Source organism: Nuphar pumila, chromosome 15 (assembly GCF_984573655.1).
Source record: "Nuphar pumila chromosome 15, dmNupPumi1.hap1.1, whole genome shotgun sequence".
Lineage (NCBI taxonomy): Eukaryota > Viridiplantae > Streptophyta > Magnoliopsida > Nymphaeales > Nymphaeaceae > Nuphar > Nuphar pumila.
The window spans coordinates 57,411,588-57,424,172 of record NC_143263.1 but is presented as its reverse complement, the minus strand read 5'-3'; positions in this window follow the sequence as shown (position 1 = coordinate 57,424,172).

The following is a 12,585-nucleotide window of genomic DNA, read 5'->3' as shown; positions in this document are numbered from 1 at the left end:
GCCATATTATCTGCCCAACTACATTTGATAAGGTCAAAAATGCAAAAAACTGGTTACCACCCCTTAGAGTCTTATCAAAACTTCAATAAATCTCACATAATGAATCACAGATGGGCACATAACTGATTCCAAACATTTTTTATATAAAAAACAACCTGAATGCATGCTATTCAACCCTTCAAAAACTGTCGATGAAATCAAAATTAACGATGTTTTTCAAATCTGGTCACAGTTTCATGCCAAATTCAAAAAATATTGGGAAAATCCTAGAAAATCAAAAACTCAACCAAATCTCACGATTTTTTATTCGATGAACTTATAAAATTTACCACTACCAAAACCCCAACTCATATTCATTGGTGTCAAACCTTCCTCTGCAATGTCAGCAGGCTTGAATCTCAATGCATTGGTGAAACACCTTCCCCTCTCTGATCAGATCAGATGCTCCTTCCTGATATGAAAATTGCTCTGATACCATGTATAAAATAAAAAATACATGGCACAATCAAATAAGAAGCAAAGAAGGAGAAGCTAAGAGAATGGAAGAATAAAAGCTTCATTAACTAAAAAAAAGAGAATGCTACAACTCTATATGGGAGACATCCCGCCTTTCACACTAAAAGATAAAATACATTGACTTTATAACATCTTATGAAAATGTACAAGAATACCCATATAAACAATGATATATACATAAAGAGGGGTAGCACACAAACTGTAAAGCACATATTATACACTTTCTTAACATCTCAACAATGGAAACACTTCTTAATTGATCATCTTAGGTATGTATACTAGGTAGAGTGCAAGTTCAACATTGGTATTTCTTGTATGGCCACATGGTGGAAGTTCCACACAGATAAACCCAGCAAAGAATAGTGTAACTATTCAATTATGAAGCATCAAGTGTTAGTTTATTGACTTGAAGTAATTGGATTTTATCGAATTGATGAATCTCCCAAGTCTAAGCTCCAACACAATGTGAAGTTGGAGCGAGAATGGTTTAGTTTTTATCTGATTTGGTAAACTACATATTATATATGATTATTCTACTTTGTCTTCAAGGATGTTTCCTCCTGTAAATAATTAATTAAGAATTTAATCTTGGGAAAGGGCACATATCTTGATGTGGAAGTGGAACCCTGTGGTTCTTTGTCTTCCAGGAAATTTTAAGCATTCCACATAGGTTGCTGAGAACTCCCAAGTTACTTGAGATTTGAAAGCTACGACAAGGAATGTTCTGATTTTGAAGATCTGAATTGTAAAGGCGTTGAAAACTAAATGACTAACATAGGAGTAATTCTTTGAATGATAACGTAGGTTGCAAAAGGCCCTCTTTAATTTGTTCATGTCTAGCTCCATAAATTGGTTGTAAGTTATTGGAAATGAGTAACATTGACTGACAGAAGGTAAATTGTTTCCATCATGATTTTCAATGTGAGATGTGGTCTGTTGCTTATTTTGATACCTTAAATACATTATTGATTTTTTCATAACATGTATTTCATATTGTAATGTTCCTCTTCTACTAAGTCACATGGGAAAAACTCATTTTTTTTTTGCACTAATGTGATGTATTTTGTCTTCTAGGTTGGGAATATTTAACTCTGTTGTTGTGTATGATCATTTGGGAGAGATCTTCTCTGCGCTGATAGTCGGCAACTTTTTCTTCTGCATTTTCTTATATATAAAAGTAAGTTGATTAATCAAATTAGTGATTCACAACTCTATTATTGCTTTCATAAACTTCTTCCTGGTTTAATAGCAAAACTTTTGCTCAAAAAGGGACACTTGGCACCATCTTCAATTGATTATGGTTCATCAAACAACATAATAATTGATTTCTATTGGGTGAGTTTCTGGTTGCTCATTTGTCTTTTTGGTTTTACTGATGCGCATTTAATTGCATGTTTTAATTATTTTGTGCCTAAATAAACATTTGTTCAAACTATATGCACACTTTTTTAATGTTCATGAGCTTATTTCCTTTTAGTTGGCAGACTGATCATTGATGTTTATAAGTTATCTTAATCCCTTTCTACTTGTCCCGCTCACTAATCTACCATAAGAGACATCAAATTGTTCATTTCTTTTTTAAGAAACGATAAAGATTGAATGGGAATTTTTACGAGTTAGCTAATTGGGAGTGCCTAGGTGTAAAATTAATTAAGTGGCAGTGGTTGCTGACACCTTAACAAGTTATTTTGCATGCCGTTGTGATTATGTATTTTTTGATGTGTTCTTATTCATGGTGTTGTATTAATTTATTATTTGGATAATTCACAGTTACTAATATCAGTTTTCCGAAAGTAATGGTAAAGGCTTTTCTGAGGAATTTACATTAAGTGGTTTTTTTTAATTGAAAATGTCACAATTTGTTATCTAAGGGATAAGCTTGTAAAAGTTTGCTGCTTTTATTCTTAAAAGTACATTTAAGAGAAGGTTTTTTCAGCTTAACCATCATTCAGTGTAGTTTACTTTTATTTTTGTTTATTTTTCTTGTGTTTCACCAACATGAGCATTGTATATATTTTATTGTGATGAAAATGGGTGTGCAGCATAAGAATTATGAGTTGTGAAGCATGATTCAGAGTTTTTGCCCTTGCAGTAAGGGGGCTCTTAGGGGGGCAGCCCTCCCCCCCCCCCCCCCCGAAGATTTTTTTTTTTAGCTTATATTTGAGACCCGGTGTCTTATGGATCAGACACGATTTGTTTAGGTTTAAGGCTGTCACCCTTGCCTTGTATAAATTCTTTTTTCTTTCTCTCTAAAAGTAGAAAAACATGAAGTGTTCGATTAGAACTGAACACCTATTGGATTTTCACACTTAGCAGGATAAGGAATCAGCTAGCTAACATGCAATATGCACGAACTCTAAGAATATTAAGAGTTGTTATTCCAACCTGGTCTGCAACCATGGTGATTGATGATATTTTCCAGTCGGTATGGGTACAACTATTCAGTGCATGATACCAGCAATAAAGCTGTGAGCATCTTCGATCCAATTTGAATCGAGATGGATCCAGAGTCAGATCCAACCTTTAGTAGGGCAGAGACTCTGCAACTATACCTGGGTCCAAAATCGAAAAAGACCTATAACGACCAAGTGTTAACAAAACAAGCCAATTGTGTTCCTTTTAGGGCGTGTTTGACTCTCAGGACAAAAGTCGCACGATGGCTTTTGTCCTGAACAGGCCAAAAACCACTACACAGAGCCACTGCATCCTGTGCAGCTTGCGTTGTCCTGACATAATCAAACTCGGGACCCAGCCCAGGCAGGGACCTGTCGGGCCTCGCCCAGGCATGTCCCGTGTATCGAACACGCCTTTAATCTACAAATATTATCTTGGTTGAATCCAGATCCGGTTATAAGATGCCCCAACCATACCCAAGCATAAGTCCAGAAAAAAATGACCAAAGTCCAGTTCAAATCCAGGCCAAGATTCAATTGATTGGACAATGTCAAGAGATCCACTCAAGTGTCATACCAGGCCACTTGACGATGTTAATTGGTTATCTAATTCTTAAGTGGGAAAAATGGACATACGTGATTGAAAAGAGCATGCACAGTCCAGAAGAAGGCAGATAAAATCTCTGGCACATAATGGAAGTGTCTAGACAAGCCCCACCTGCAAGAAATAGGAAGCCAGAATCCCTGCAGTTCGGTAAATAACAAGATGCTGCAGTATCAAATTTCAGAAGGTTCAATCTTATTGCTTCAAGCAATATTTATTTAATTAATCTATAATCTATTATTCCATTAAGGTCCAAAATTTCTCCAAAAGGTTTGGAAGTTTGAAGTTAATAATGTGTCATCACTTGCTGTTAGCAAGTGCTAATTGCATTGCAATTTGTACAAGGCTCAACAAACATTACAACCTTCCAGTTGGATCGATCATTTTCAATGATACAACACAAATTTAGAGTTTAATGATGCACATGCTTTTCCTCCAGATAGTTTAATACTACAGTGGCTGCTGGCACTATCCAGAAATAGTAGCTGGAGTAATCCTTATACTCTTTCTAATGCTAGATCAGTCAGGTAACAGAAAATAGCATAAAATTGGAATTTGAGAGAAGTATTTCTAGTTAGCAATCATTTCTCTAATTATTACAATTTTGTGCAGTAACATACTTTTTCATGACAATATAAGACAAATGACTTTACATTATAGATACATAGAAACAGATCAACAAAAGGAGTGCAGTCAAGAGGTGATCCCTCATTCAAAAAAAGCAATAACAGAAATTTAAAACAAACGCCATTCAAAGACCACTTGGTGGAAATTTCATTTCAATTGTCATAATACCAACACCAGATTTATGGTAGTTTACCAGCCAGAAGTCAAAAGGAGACTGGATTTCTTTCTCCCCTCTATGGTATGATAAAAGGCTTCTATCTGCGACAAGTTGAGAAGTGAAATCAACACATGCACGTAAACTGAAAATAAGATAACATATCCAGCTATGCGCCAACTATAGAAAATTATGACTGATAAAAATGAGTCGTCTGATGCACTAAAACCTTTGAGGGTGGTTTTCCCCAAATCAAGCACTTGCCACCAGTTTTGCGAAAGTACTGCCTCTGCCTGTCACAGTCATAATTGACAAATATGCATCCAATGCCGACAATAATACCAGAAAAATTTCATCAAGACAAAATCTCTCTCTCTCTCTCTCTCTCTCTCTCTCTCTCTCTCTCTCTCTCTCTCTTTCTCTCACACACACAGGTGTGTACCATGGAGGCAGGTACCTCTTCATTTTTGGCGATTAAGATAGGATCGCTTTGGGTACCATTGAAGGCATCCAGTGCCGTCTGTTCATCCCATGATGTCGGTCGTTCGTCAAAGTGATACCGCTCGTATCCTAAAGCGTCCATCGAGAAGCGTCCTTCCAAGCCGACAAACTGTCTCATCCGCCCTGATGAATTAATGAGTATAACTGCTTTCGAGATGGAGTGTGGGTCCACTTGCGTTGAGAATTCTTCGGGCTCTATATGTTCATCCAGTTTGCCTCTTCAACTATTGGGTCGCCAGCACGATCTTGATTCTAGAAGTTGTGCTACATATGTCGCCCATGATGGATCCTGGGCCCTTTCGTTTTTCAATCATCATGGGAGCTTATGTTCAGTCGATTCTATAATTCGTATTCTGACGATATTCCTATCGTGCAAAGGCATCCTGGTGTGCATGGGGTCCGCCCCAACGTGTGTTTTGGGTTTTACCTGCATGGTCTCGTTGTCACCTTGCATGCTGCACCCAACTCACTTTCTGAGTTCGGCGGACTGCTTGCCCGATCAAGACGGGGGTTGTCCCATGGAGGGTATCGGAGCATCAGTTCAGGGGGCCTCCTGCTTGCAACCAGTGCATCCACAATATTGCCCAGATTCGTCAAGTTCGGGGGGTGAGTTGCAGGGGGTCGATGACTTGTTTGACATATGGGGTATGTCATTCATCGAGGCTGTGCAGGCACTAGGAGTGCAGATTTCAATCGGGCAGCTTTCTTCGATCCAATAACAGATTGTTCCTCAAGCACGATCGAAGGTCAGGGTCACAAATAGTCTTCGTAGAGCTAAATCATTGGCCCGTTTGCAAGCCTAAATTCAAGCAGATGGCTCCAGCTCAGTTCGACGCTCAGCCAGGCAAAGGCGTACTAGGGTGTTGTCTGATTATTTATCATGAAGATGTGTATTTGGAATATTAGAGATATGAATTGCCCCCGTAAGTGGTTATTTTTAGCTAATTGGAATAGGTATGAAGGTTCGAATGTCGTTGCAATTTGTGAAACCAAAATGGAGGATATTCCATTAACAGTGGTATCTTTCTTATAGAGAGGTGCGACATAGGCTTTTAAGCCGTCCGTTGGGTTTGCTGGGGGAATCCTGGTTCTTTGGAAAGCTTCTCTTAAGGTGGCGATAGTAGATATTGGTCTTTATTCAATCTCCCTTTCTGCAAACTTGTTGTCGTCGCTACAAGATGTTGTTCTCACCTTTGTGTATGGTCCTGTCGTGTTTGCTTCGCGACCAATGTTCTGGGCTGATTTGGATCGAGTTCTGGTTACATTTGGAGCTCTTCAGTGTTCAGGAGGGGATTTCAATTGTCTGTTGTCCACGCAAGATTCTAGTTTACCGGTTCTTCTCAACCCCTCCATTAGGGAGTTTCAGAAGTTTGTTCGGCGAAACCAACTTTACTCAGTACCTCATGTGGGGGAGCAATTCTCGTGGTTAAATATGAGGTCTCGCCCTTGCTTGCGGATACTTGATCGCGTTTTTCTCTCCCCAGAACTATTTCACGCAGTTCCGGATGTCAATGCTTGTCTGCTGCCACGGACAATGTCCGATCATGGACAAATGACTGTTTCGTGGGGCGCAGGCTTTAAGGCGTGTCGTAGGTTCTTCTTTAAGGAATTGTGGCTTCGGGTGCTAGACTTTCAGCAGTTGGTAGGTCAATCGTAGGCTCAACCTGCTACGGGATCTTGGGTGGCCATCTGCATCCATGCTAAGCTTCTTCGTCTTCAGAAATGTATTAAGGAATGACTAAGTTTTAATAACCTGAACAAGTTTAAGTTCATCGGCCAGTGGGAAGCCGAGCTCTCCGATTTGACCCAACGTCAGGTCGATCTTGTTGGTGTACCGGAGGGTCAGGTACTTCAGTTGCAAGAGCATATCGTCGTACTATTTGCTCTCGTTGCAGAATGAAGAGCACGAGATGAGCTTAGATGGAAGTTGAGGGCTAGAGTTGCATGGTTGGCTAATGGCGATGATAATACACGATTTTTTCATATGAACGCATCAAATAAATACAGTAAGAGTCGTATACTCTCGATTGAGATCGATGGATGCCAGTTTGGTCCGCACAATTGCCTACCAGCTATTACTTCTTATTTCTCCAGGTTGTATTCGGCCGACTTAGGCGTCGGGTGGGTCATCGGTGATAGGGGCTATAAGCGGTTGGCGGCAAACCAATATGTTTCTTTGCAGGTTAGATTCACTAAAGTGGAGATTTCGAATGCTATTAGCGAACTATCAGGATGGAAGGCACCAGGCCTTGATGGTTTTCACATCGACTTCTTTAAAGCATTTTGGTCAACTGTAAAAACTGACCTGCTCCACTTGTTTGATGAATTCTATCGTAATGCGAGGCCACCTAAACCATATCATGTGACAGTCATCTCTTTGATTCCTAAGAGGCAAGGGGCATCAAACATATCCAACTTTAGGCCGATTTCGGTGATGAGTGCTCTGTATCGCATTATATCTAAGGTGTTGGCTAATTGGTTGCACGCTGTCATTATGTTTTACAACACATTGTCACATTCTCGTGCATGCCTTGTGTTACAAAACATTCCGGTGTCTTCTCTTCATTTTTGTTGTTGTTAGGCATTATGGAAGAAAGCAATGACGCACAAACATTCCGACCAGTGCCATTAAAGCGTCGTGAGTAGCTTTCCATCTCATCATGCTATCGATGAAGAACACATGTCATCTTGTGTGCCATTAAGGCATTGCTTTGTTACTGCAGGTAGATCTTGTTCTTACGATGGTTGGAAACTTATCGATATTTGTAAGACCCTGGGACCTGTTGACAAGAATGCTTGTTTACAAATGCTAGGAAGGGCCTCTACCCCATCACGTATCTTACATTCACTCATTATATGCATTGTATCTCAAACTGTTGTATTAGTAACATACTACCGATTTGTGAGATATTGTTTTGTTAGTTAATATTGATTTGTTTGCTATTTTGTTGACAACACAAACTGATATATTGTTTATAACATTGTTGATCTTATCATCAGGTTCTAATGAAGATGATCTAGCTCAATCAATTGAAAGATATGGAGAATTGAACATCTATACTAATGACGCAACTGAAGAATTGAACATTTGCACTAATGATGCACATGATAAGAAGGGTGCAGGCATTAGACCCACTCTTGACTTGAATGTTTCACTAGAAGAAATGCAATTCAATAATGAGGTAGATTATCATGACAGTACACATAATAATAGTGTAGGTACTGAGAAGCAACATCGAAGTACACTTGACTATGTTCTAGTAGAAGGAATGCAGTTTAATAATGAGGAAGCTGCATATAAATTTTACAATGATTATGGCTTAAAAGTTGGCTTCAGTGTGAGAAGGTTTTCTTGGTCAAAAAATGCACAGGGTGTCGTGGTGAGAAAGACATATGTTTGTTCCAAGCAAGGTTAGAAGAAATCAATGGGAAATCCAACAAGGAGCATGCCAGAATCAAGATGTGGATGTCAAGCGAGAATGGTTTTGAGAAGACATCTGAATGGGAAATTTCTAGTTCATACTTTAATCAGTAATCATAATCATGATTTATCTGCATCATTTATGACTCCTATGTTAAGGTCACATCGTAAAGTAATTATAGCGCATGCTCCAATGGCTGAAATAGCCGATAGCGTCGGCATTGCACCAAGGAAGACATACAATTTGTTTGCCCACATAGATGGTGGTCGCGATAATGTGTCATTCACACCTTTGGATCTAAGAAACCACTTGAGAAAGAAGATGACAAATAACATGAAGAATGGAGAAACATGTTCTTTGGTTGATTACTTATAGAAGAAATCAAGCAATGACCCTGGTTTCTTTAGTGCAATACAACTGAATGAAGATGGATATGTTGTGAATATGTTTTAGGCAGATTCAAAGTCAATAATAGATTATGAATGCTTCAATGATGTGCTTGTATTTGATACTACAGTAAAGATTAATACTGAACAGTGGCCATTTGTACAGTTTGTCGAAGTGAACCATCACTCACAGAGTTGTATATTAGGCGACGCGTTTTTGTATGACCAGACCAAGGAAATCTTTGAGTGGTTGTTCAGAGTATTTACACAGGCAATGAACAAGAAGCAACCTGAAGTTGTACTTACAGATGGTGATCATGCAATTGCAGTTGCAGTGCTTCATGTGTGGCCAGATGCACATCATCGCCTATGTTTGTGGCAAATCTTTCAAAATGCAGCAAAGAACATAGGACACATATTTAATCAGAAGACTGGGTTTGATAAAAAGTTTACTAGGTGTGCACTTGAGAGCGTAGACGAGATCACCTTTATGTCTGATTGGGAGGAAATGATTCAGATATACAACCTTGAAGATTGTTTATGGTTACAAAATTTATATGCAGAAAAAGAGAAGTGGGCATTGGCATATGGAAGACAATATTTTTGTGCAGGTATGATAAGCACACAAAGAGCTGAATCTATGCATGTCACGCTGAAGAAAATCTTGTATTCATGTTTAACAATGTTTCACTTCATGAAACAATATGAATTATTTGTAGACGGTATAAGACAGAATGAGCTTGAACAAGACGTGAAATGCTTCAATACACGACCTCTAACTTTTGGCATGAAAATATTGATGAGACTTGCAGATCTGTATACACTAACTGTATTTGAATGGATCAAGAAAGAGGTATTTCATGTCATGAATTGCAATATAAAAGGACCCGTGCAAACCGAGAATATGTACAAATACCGTATTTTATGAGAGGGTGAAAAGCATCACAAAAGGCAAGAAGCACATGTCACGTACAATGTTGACAATGGAAGAGTTGAATGTTCATGCAAAATGTATGAATTCAAAGGTATTTTATGTTGTCATGCATTAAAGGCACTTAATCAAGAGAAGATACAAGTAATACCGAAGTCTTATGTAATGCAAAGATGGAGAAGACAAGCAAAGATTGAAATGCTTGATATGGACAATGTGAGTAAATCTGGTGTTGACGAGAAGTGTCACATAGCCTTCCCTTACCAACAACTGTGTAGGTCATTTATGCATGTTGCTGATTTGGCATCGAGAAGTGAAGAAGGCAATGTATGTATGAGAAAAGCGTCAAGGGAGTTACTTGAAAACGTGCAGTTAATTAACCTTCAGTCCGTTGCAGCGAATGAATACCAGTCAAAGATAATGGGATCGAACAACGTAAGTGAAAATCATGTTTCACTTGACACTCCTGAGAAGTTGCATCGTAGCCTAAACATCATCTTCAACAAGTCAGTAGTGAACGTTGTTGATTATGATGGATATATTCATGAAGCGAAGGGTATCAAAAGAAAACATGCCTCTGATCGCAGTCGCCGGAGGACAAAGGGTGCACTAAAATTGGTTGGCAAGAAAAGTTCTAAGAAACAACCAACCTGTAATAAAAAATAACAAAGCCCTTCACATGAGCAGGTATGTAAGACATTATATTGCTTCCCTTTACGTGAAGCTTGTCAATATCTAACTCGTGTAATGTCCAACATGCAACAATACCCTAAAGACGTAATACCCAACGTGCTAACCTTCATTCCTCCCGACCAGATTTTCGGCAACGATAGCTTCAGTTTTATAAGTCTTTTGGTATGTAATCAATGTTGGGATGAGGTTTGCATTTCTTGTGAAACTTAAGGCAGTGTCTTATATTTTTTGTTTCATGACAGGCTCTGATGAATTCGAAAGAGAAAACTGGGACACAGGAATCTCGTTTGGGCTATTAATTAAGTTGTCATGCATCTTTGCATGACCCGTTTTCCACATTGTCGAATTAAGAGTTTAGGGTTTACAGCAGAGCTCGTTTACTGAGAAATTGTTGGGTTTCCCATCTTATTCGGACCGCAATAGAACTCCTAGGACGTCCACTGATCTTGTCGAGGATGTCTTTCATATTCGTTGGATTTTGATTTGTCGGTGACGATTTGTGGTCCGTGCTTGGTGGTGCGTAAATCGATTTCGTATTCATTGTATAGCGATTTGTGCAGTCATCCGACTGCGATTTGTATGAGAAATCTATAACAGTCATTTGTATACGCTTAATACATATTTAGAACGATTCGTAGTTCAAATATTGTGCATCGATTTTATGAGAAATTTATAACAAAGTAACGATTTCAATATAGAAATTGATGTACATATAGCATAATATAGTACAAATTGAGACGAAAATTGAACATGAAGCCTCAACCTGATTCCCTATAACATAAACCCTATACCCTAAACTGAATGAACAGCGCAAAACACATTTGTGATTTATTCGGTCAACACAGGCATGTAATCGACGTTCGGAAATGATAAAAGTAAAGATCGATAAGAAATGATTGACATTAGCAGCGATAAGGTACGTTTGTCGTTCAGAAATCGCAATTTTTCTCATCGTCATTGAATGTAAATTGCAGGACACATATGTGATTCATACGGACAGCAAATGATGTATTGATAAATTTTTCATTAATCGTATATTATTCATTGATCATGGTGGTTGAGCAATAGATCTTTTAGCTCATAAATAGTCGCACAAGTACTGGATGGTGTGATTATCTTCTGCTTCATGAACGAGCAACAGTCAAACCAACGGTTCCTTTATAAACCTCGAGTCCGTCACTCGAACATGTAACCAGCTATATAGCAAATTGTGGTCGATGAGGCAGATGAAGATAGTTACACAACCAACAATGACAAATCAGACGTATATTGTCTACACATGGTCTCCATTTTCATCAAAATCCGTCTCTTTTATGCCATTTTTGGGATTTGTGTTGTGTATTATATATTGTAATTTCAATATCGTTCATTGCAAATTTTGCTCATTTCAGTACAACATCCACCGAAGAAGTTGGGGGAAAACTCAATCAATCACTCCTGGAGGACATCAAACGGATGCACGATGAATTCGCACAATGCAACATGATCAGTAATTTTGTTCGTATGAAACTAGTAGGAGTTATCTATATACATAAGTCATGTGTATGTACGTTAACAACATCATATTTGCTGCAAACAGACTATATCCGATTTCGTCAGTTATATTAAAAGCAACGCAACAAGCAAAACTATAAGCATCGTCAGCCTTTATTTCATGGTATATCGGTTCTATTTTATGTTTTTTTTTATTGATTTAGTCCAGTTGATTTGTATTTTAACATTGTTGTTAATAATGTTTCGATTTACAAACTACAAGCATCGTCAGCCTTTATTTCATGGTATATCGGTTCTATTTTATGTTTTTTTTTGTTATTGATTTAGTCCAGTTGATTCATATTTTAACATTGTTGTTAATAATGTTTCGGTTTACAGACTATCATACGTCGTTTGCCATACTCCAGTGGATTTAAAGATGGCCTACCTTACTGGATTAACGGTAATCATTACAAAGACCTTTTGTCAAGTGAAAAAGTAAGTAAACAAACCTAGAGTGCAAGGTTACAACATAACAGTGCTAACAACATTTTTACGATCTATTTACAAATATTGATTCCTATACTTTGGCAATCTGAAAAGCATTGGGTCTTATACGTGATGGATTTACATGAAAAACAATTGTGGTGTTACAATTCGTTGGATGTTGAGAGTGGTTTACGGCTTGACATTTTCCATCTCGTAAGATTCCATCTATAGGAGTATTGTGTCATGTATTGGGGTCATGAATTTACTTTCGTCCGCATTATTCTTAGATCGGTTTCGTCAAAGGCATTTTGGGAGTCGACGTTAGCGAGTAGATCTATCACACGGCACATTATGCTCCTTTACAAAATAATGGCGTTGATTGTGGCGTATTTGTAA